The sequence below is a fragment of the Linepithema humile genome, chromosome 4 (assembly GCF_040581485.1).
Source record: "Linepithema humile isolate Giens D197 chromosome 4, Lhum_UNIL_v1.0, whole genome shotgun sequence".
Lineage (NCBI taxonomy): Eukaryota > Metazoa > Arthropoda > Insecta > Hymenoptera > Formicidae > Linepithema > Linepithema humile.
Genome location: NC_090131.1, coordinates 27,163,574 through 27,170,778, shown reverse-complemented (window position 1 = coordinate 27,170,778; position 7,205 = coordinate 27,163,574). Strand labels below are relative to the sequence as shown.

Below are 7,205 nucleotides of genomic sequence, written 5' to 3'. Positions count from 1 at the left end.
ACAGAGTAACGTTTTGTAAAGCCGAATTTAGAACCATTTTATTAGAGTGCACCAATTATTTTTTTTAAAAAACAACTTGCTCTTTACAAATTTTATTTGTTTTTTTAATTTATTTTATTTTTTGATGTATTTATTAAAGATTAAATAACTTTTATGACAGATTACGGATACGCGTGGTTGTTATTTCGGATTGTGAATTTTGTAGAGATATTTTAAAATATAATATTGATTTTATTGCGTTATGTATGATTATACAATGATATACTGCAGTGGAATATTGTTAATTGAAAATAATTTTACAATTTTGTAAAAATATGCATACGTGTAATATTTTATATATTTCTCATGTGTACAGATGTGTAAAACTGATGGGTTCACGAATTTCCGAGAAGTCTTAAACATTTGTCAACATTAAGGATGCATCACTGTAATATTCTTTGACTTACGATTCTAGTTTTCGCAAGTTAAATTCTTCTCCTGTGTTTAACATTGATGAATGTTTCGCGCGATACATCTCCACTGTTATAAATTTCCTCGTCTTGTGTTGTATCCGTCAAGTGATAATGATGATCAATTCGACATTAACATTCCGACCTGACACACGTGTTTGACTTTCTGCGCCGAAAACAATTAAGAGTTTCAAATCGCGATAATCTTTGAAATTGTTTCTTTTGCGATAATTTTTATGTAAACAGAGAGTAAATCCACTGATGCCAACCTCGTTTTCTTATTGTTACAAACGAAGAAAAGTAGTTGCAAAGTAGAAACGCATTTTCAATCAAATTGCGTTCTACAAGTATGTTTAAATGAAATTGCGTCTTCTTCGAAGAAACGAAGAAACAAATATTGTCTTCTCCATCTTTTTTCTTTTTTTCAGTACATTAATCTAAAATTCTCGACCCAATAATCACGCTCTTCGTAATCAGTTTATCATGGGGATGCTTCGTTCCCTCGCTACGAAATATTAATATAATTCTATGACAAACATTATCAACGGAAGATAGAGAAATATTATCTAAAATGATCTACTTTACTGCATTTACCTTTTTAATATTATATTGATTTATATTTAATGTTACTGATTTAGAAACAAATGTCAAATTAATTATAGCATTAGTAACTTTTTTTAGAACACACTATACGATAAAATATCTTCAAAGAATTTATTAATAAAATTTAATCTTGACTTGTAGTACATCCTACGTGCATACTTTACGCGTATCTCTAGCAACGAGATTGAAATGAAATGGCAGTGACGATTTCTAAAATACGAATGATAATAAGACCGTGAAAGCGAGCTCGCGTTACAGTCGGAACAAATTTCGCTTTGAGAGAGGTTAATGGGATATTTTGCAGCGATGGTTTCTAAAGATCGAATAACAACATTGTAAAAGCGAAGGTGTATTTCGATCTATTGAGGGATGTTTCAATATTTAAAACAAATTTTACTTTAAAATTAACGAAGCATTCTCTTTTTGCAGAGAAAGTAATGTAAATATTTTGATCAGAAAATAGAGCGATCGTCATATTCGCGGAATAGTCGATTGATCCAGATCGATGAACTTAATACATTGTTTGCCGCTTCATAATGAAAGATTGAAAATAGTTAAACAATGGCGAGATAATATTGAGCAAAGTTTGCGCATTGTTACAGGCGCCGTAAGAGCGCCGTGACTTACAGACGGGAACACGCTTCTAAGTTCCAGGAGCCGGAACTTACTTGTTCCGGACTATCAGTGGGAAGTGTAAACTTTTCTCGTCGAGAGAGTACTAAATCGAACCTAGATGGCCGTGTTAAAGTTCTTTTATTTTTGTATGTCTCAGTTTTTTAACTTGATACATTTCATTAAAGCGCTATACTTAAACTTATTTGACCTAATCTTGCGTTATTTTCATAAAATCTTATCATGAAACTTTGTTCCATAACTCATTTTAGATTACATTATAGCAAATAAATTACTAAATTCTATTTTTAAGATTAATCTTGCGCTAATTGGAAAACGAATCAAGCAGATGGTCGGAACAAATAAGTATAGTTATTTGAACTGCGACGACAACGTGAATTGTTCTTATCGTGAAAGGTCAAAGATAAATCTTTCGTACGCTAAACGCAGATTTATTTTCGCCACACACTTTCGCTAAGTGCTTCCGTCTTCTGCGCATCGGTTCCGTCCTAAAAATCCGAAATAGAACATCTACATATAATCTCAGCGCGACGCGGTAGAGCGCGATTCCGCAATAAGATACGCGAAAAAGAGACGCGTCACAATATTAAAATTAATAATAATAATAATAATCTATCAGTAATAAATGACTTAGTATTTGCGAAAACTGCATATTGATCATAAATAAAGGCCGCATACCGATCAGATAAAAGAGCAACAAAGCGTTAATCATATCGAAAATTTAGATTATCGTCAACGGTATTAATTTCGAGATGCATATACCTAATTATCGCGATGATTATTTCTATTAAAATCAAATAACGTGCGTCTTGATTCCTGCTGTTATTTTCTCTGTGTAATTTAACAAAATGTATCAAAAAGCGAGACATCAGCATTAAACATCGATTTTTTTCTCCGCGAGTGCGATTAAATATATTTCTATTTTGCATCGTTACTACGTTATCTCGATCTGTGCACTAGCAAGAAGCGCAACTTGTTAAAAAATTTTAATTGAAGTTAACAATGAAAATATATCGCGACGCCATAACTATACGTTTTGCGAAGGTGGTATTTTTGACAGTTTTATCGATTGCTATTGATTATTACAACGTAACGAGTATCGCTCATAGAATGTCATTTACAATACTGCCACGCGATAATTGCAACGTTCTAATTGCACAGTCAGTCAATCAAAAATGGATATATTAGGTAGTCATTCAATAACGCGATTGAATATAGACATTTTCAATGTAACGTTACAACTGATTTAGCTTATAACTGATTTATTTTGTAGCTGAATATCGTAAAATTTTATCAAATTGAGACTTTTTTTGAAGAAAACAAAAATATTCTCAATCTTTTGAATAAGTATTTCATCAAATTCAATATTTTATTCCTAATAAATGGTTACAACATTTTTACGATAATTGTACGATAATATTTTATACATTTTATAAAAACTTCATTTTATAAAATTCATGTTTCTCTTCTTTTCTTGTTAATTCACAAAAAGAAAATAGTCTCAATATTGAAATATTCATTAAATCGAATATTTCTAATAAACTGATAAAAAATTTCTACAATAATTATACGGCAATATTTTATACGTTTTATAAAATTTTTATAAAATTTATAAAATGTGTCTTTTTTTTTCCTTTTCTTGTTGATTTACATTTACCTAGAAGCTCTTGCACCTTGCAAGAAAACTCTTAGCTTGTTTCTGCTCATGTATAATCTATCTCTTTCAGCAGTACCGCAATACATACACTGCGAGCAGAATTTTCGCAAAAACGCTTAAGTTCCGTTGCGCTTGATAGTAACTACGCGAACGTATACGGATAAAGCGAAATACTCCCAGGCTTAACTTAAAATTAAAATGCTATGGCACGTAGAGTCAGTAGGAAAGAGCAGGTTAGCATCGCAAAAAGATTCGCATTTCTTAGTGGATTTTGTGGTTGATGCGATTAGTAAAAAGTAACAGTTTAGCATTTTTAGATAGCTTCTCTAAGATATGCAATCGGATCAGTTTATGCGTCACGTATCCTGTGTATCACGGAGACGTGATTACCATCAACCTAGATCGAGTTAATGGCTGCTAATACTTTATGCAACGCACAGTAACTAAAATTAACCCCCGCGCCTATTTCTGCCGCGGGAAAGTGCAAAAAGAACATAATTTATGTAACGATCCGCTAAAATAACTGACACTCCAGTGCTTTAGGCGGCGTAGCTAATTTGTATGGAAAACGGGATTCTGCGGCACGTTAAAGGGTTAATAAACACGATGTTATTTTGAGGACGAGCCGCAATATACATCCCGTTTTAAGGAATGCCCCGACGACAATACGTGCGATGCATTCTTCCTCATTTTATCCGATTGTGTGGAATATGAAATTAATTTTGACTTTGTTCCGCTGGCTTGTTATCTCGCAAATACCATCGTATACTCCACGACATGACCGCAATTCATTATTCAGACATGACATCGCGCAATTTCTTTCCTCGACGATTCTTTCTCTTTGAAAGAAACATGAACGAAATGCGAAGAATATTTTTTTTTAATTATATTGCTTTGTCAGGAGCATATTGAACCCTCCCCTGTTTATTTTATCGAATAAATTGATCGAACTATTTTCAGAAGTTATTGTGTGCTGATTGTGTATGATTAACATATGGCAGCATTTAAATTACGCTTGCCCATTGTGTGTAAACGAGTGTCTTCGAAACATATTTTCAATTTAATATTCTCGATCGATGCGATAGCAAACAAAACGCGCAGACACTTGCGGCAATTTTTGTAACACTCGGCACCTTCCCACGCTACACTTGCTATGGTCGGATATCAGATTCAGATTAATCAGAGAAAAACACGATAAGAGAAAAACAATGTCTGACCATTTAATTAAACCGGGCAAACCTGCGTCAATCTCCAATCTTGCGTTCTCCTCCCGTTCCCTTTAACCGCCTTCTAACGTACGCAAACGCCCAGAGCGATATATCCGGTTAATATCGCCAAACCGCGTTTATTTTTAATATCCGAATATCATCCACAATCCCCTGCTATCAAAACGCCAGCGCCTCTCTAAGCGGTGCATTTTTATATGCATCCGCCTGAAAATCTGCTAATAAGCCGTGTATCCGTTAATAGATCGTATGAACGATTCTTCGCGGCATGTTAACCGGTACAATCAGCCACCCGTGCTACCGGTCGGCTCAACTTAGTTCGGTCAGCTACAAATGACCCATAATCAGATCTCGCGGTTTGCCGATGGCCGGCCGTATTTTTCTAACGACGAGAAATTTTCCCAGCCTGGCTGGCGCGCGTTGGTGGCATTTTCGCGCTCCTTTTTTCGAGCACGTCTTCTACCGAGAAATCTCGTTAAGGCGCCGCGAGTTGGCAATAAGATTACCAATTGGTAACGGGTAACGGGTATTAATTCCGAGCATCGGGCTCGGTAATCGCGCGGCAAATGTTCGAGTCGCGCAACTCAAGTGTTCGAGTCGCTGCAACTCAAGTGTTATTCAACACGCCCGCGCGCCGCCATCCGTCGTGATCGAATCTCGTTCCCAGGTGCGACAATGTGCGTCTGTTCGCTTATTTTCCCGCACCGAGCTGGCACCGAGAGATTCACCGCCCGGTGTATCCCGGCGTGCTACGCGCGCGCGATCACGCTAGGATACACTCGGTTGCGCAGATGGGTTACTTTTGCGTTATATACTGCCGCTTTTATTTGCATATCGAAATGTGAACGAGATGCGGCCGCAAAAAATCCACAACCGAGTGAAATTTCGGTAAGACACGTGCGTGAAGAAAGCGCAAGTGAAACGAGCGAGCGATCCCACCGGCGAAATGAATGTAATTGTCGGCAATGATTCACGCGCGGGATGTAATTGACAGAAATTGCAGGAGAAGAACCTCAAGTTTTCTTTTTAGAGAAAGTTTCACGATCGTTATTGTAATTTCTTAAATTTTAATATTTAACACCTCAATTGTGAAGCCTGAAATACAATTTATATCGAGTCGCACTCAATTTAATCGCATACGGTTTCTTTCCGAAGACACGCTTTATTGCATAGCTAGCAATGAGACCGCGACTAATATTCGTTACCTGCACAAAACTATTTTTAATAAAATCTTATCTGGCTCTTATCGTCGAGAACTAAAACCATATATCGTCGTATCGTAGAAAATGACTGGCCGAAGATAACGAGAGGTTAACAATGCAATAAGGGATTTCAGAGGTAATAATGTGAAATATGAGAGATAGCGAAAAGCGACTTTTATTCTCATGACAGAATTCATTATAAACGGCAATTATTTGCTGGTCTTATTAAAACTCTATTAAATTTTATTGTTTACTTATTAAATATTAATTAAATTGTCGCGTGGGAATTAAGCGCCTTTATTACCGCAAACTTAAATATAATCCCTTTTCTACAATTGATTATTTTAGCTAATTTTACGCAGCTTATTCCAATTATAAAAATATTCGTAAAAATGTATTTGCGTAAATATATTGTGCTTTTACTCATAATAGGAAATTTTCATTACGAATCGAGGTCAAATAAATCAAATGAATCAAATAAATACAAACTTAGCTGAGCTTACCTCTGATTAGTCTGGGTTATATTTACTTGCGTTTAATCTTTAACTGACGTTAGCGTTTTACAAGTGCGCAGAATGCAATTTAATCGTTCCGCCTCGACTACGCAGTCATCAGAGAATTTCAATATCCCGATCCGCGAATCGACACGTCTCTTTACTTAGCTTGAAATTAAGTAAGCTTTTTCATCTCCTCGCGCAACAATTTCCTTTTCGTAGAGGCGTAATTAGCATTATAACGTTCGCGAAAGTGACACCGGGAAACACGGTGCTAAGTCGCTTAGCGTCGTCGTGTCGATGTCCAAGACAGGTTATATCTTGTCAGAAACAATGACTTGTTTCTTGATAATCGAAGTGCATAAAATGTCTTCCTCAAGTTGCGCAACTTAAAGTGCGGAAGCGTGTCATGCGTGGTCACTGTTGCCCGTGTCACACTCTCTCTCTCTCTCTCTCTTTTTCCGCAACACTTGCGCTTTCTTTTATCTCCTGGCAAAACTAAATGACACAAGCGAAAGAGTTGTGCGATACGCAGATCGACAACGTCTAAAGCATTAGATTATGCATCGAAGATTGCGAGTCGGAGATTGGAATTCGACCTATCAAGACAAAGTGGGCTAAGATTGAGATTACTCGACCGGTCGAATTCCAATCTCCACTTCGCAATCTCAATCTCCAGTGTATAGTTTGCTACAGGCTTCAGACAGATATATTCACATATAACTTTTTACCAAAAAGAGGAAGAATAGCCGTCGACAAATCAGAATGAATAAATTTCTCAATCGAAACTTCCCACTCGTTTTTTTTTGCAATTAACGTACTAACGCGGCCGAAACAACCATGTCGATTCCGCGCGCATGATTCTGTGAATGATTCTCATTAAAACGACTGTCTGCAGCGAGCGTTATTGCTCCTTGAACAACAACGGTGCAATCGCCGTT

General features: G+C 36.4%; 1 protein-coding gene across 1 annotated transcript in view; it reads left to right on the top strand.

The window, feature by feature from the left end:
- LOC105675015 (serine-rich adhesin for platelets-like) overlaps nt 1-7,205 on the top strand; it is a 125,557-nt gene that overhangs the window by 65,234 nt on the left and 53,118 nt on the right. The gene's annotated exons all lie outside the window — the stretch shown is intronic.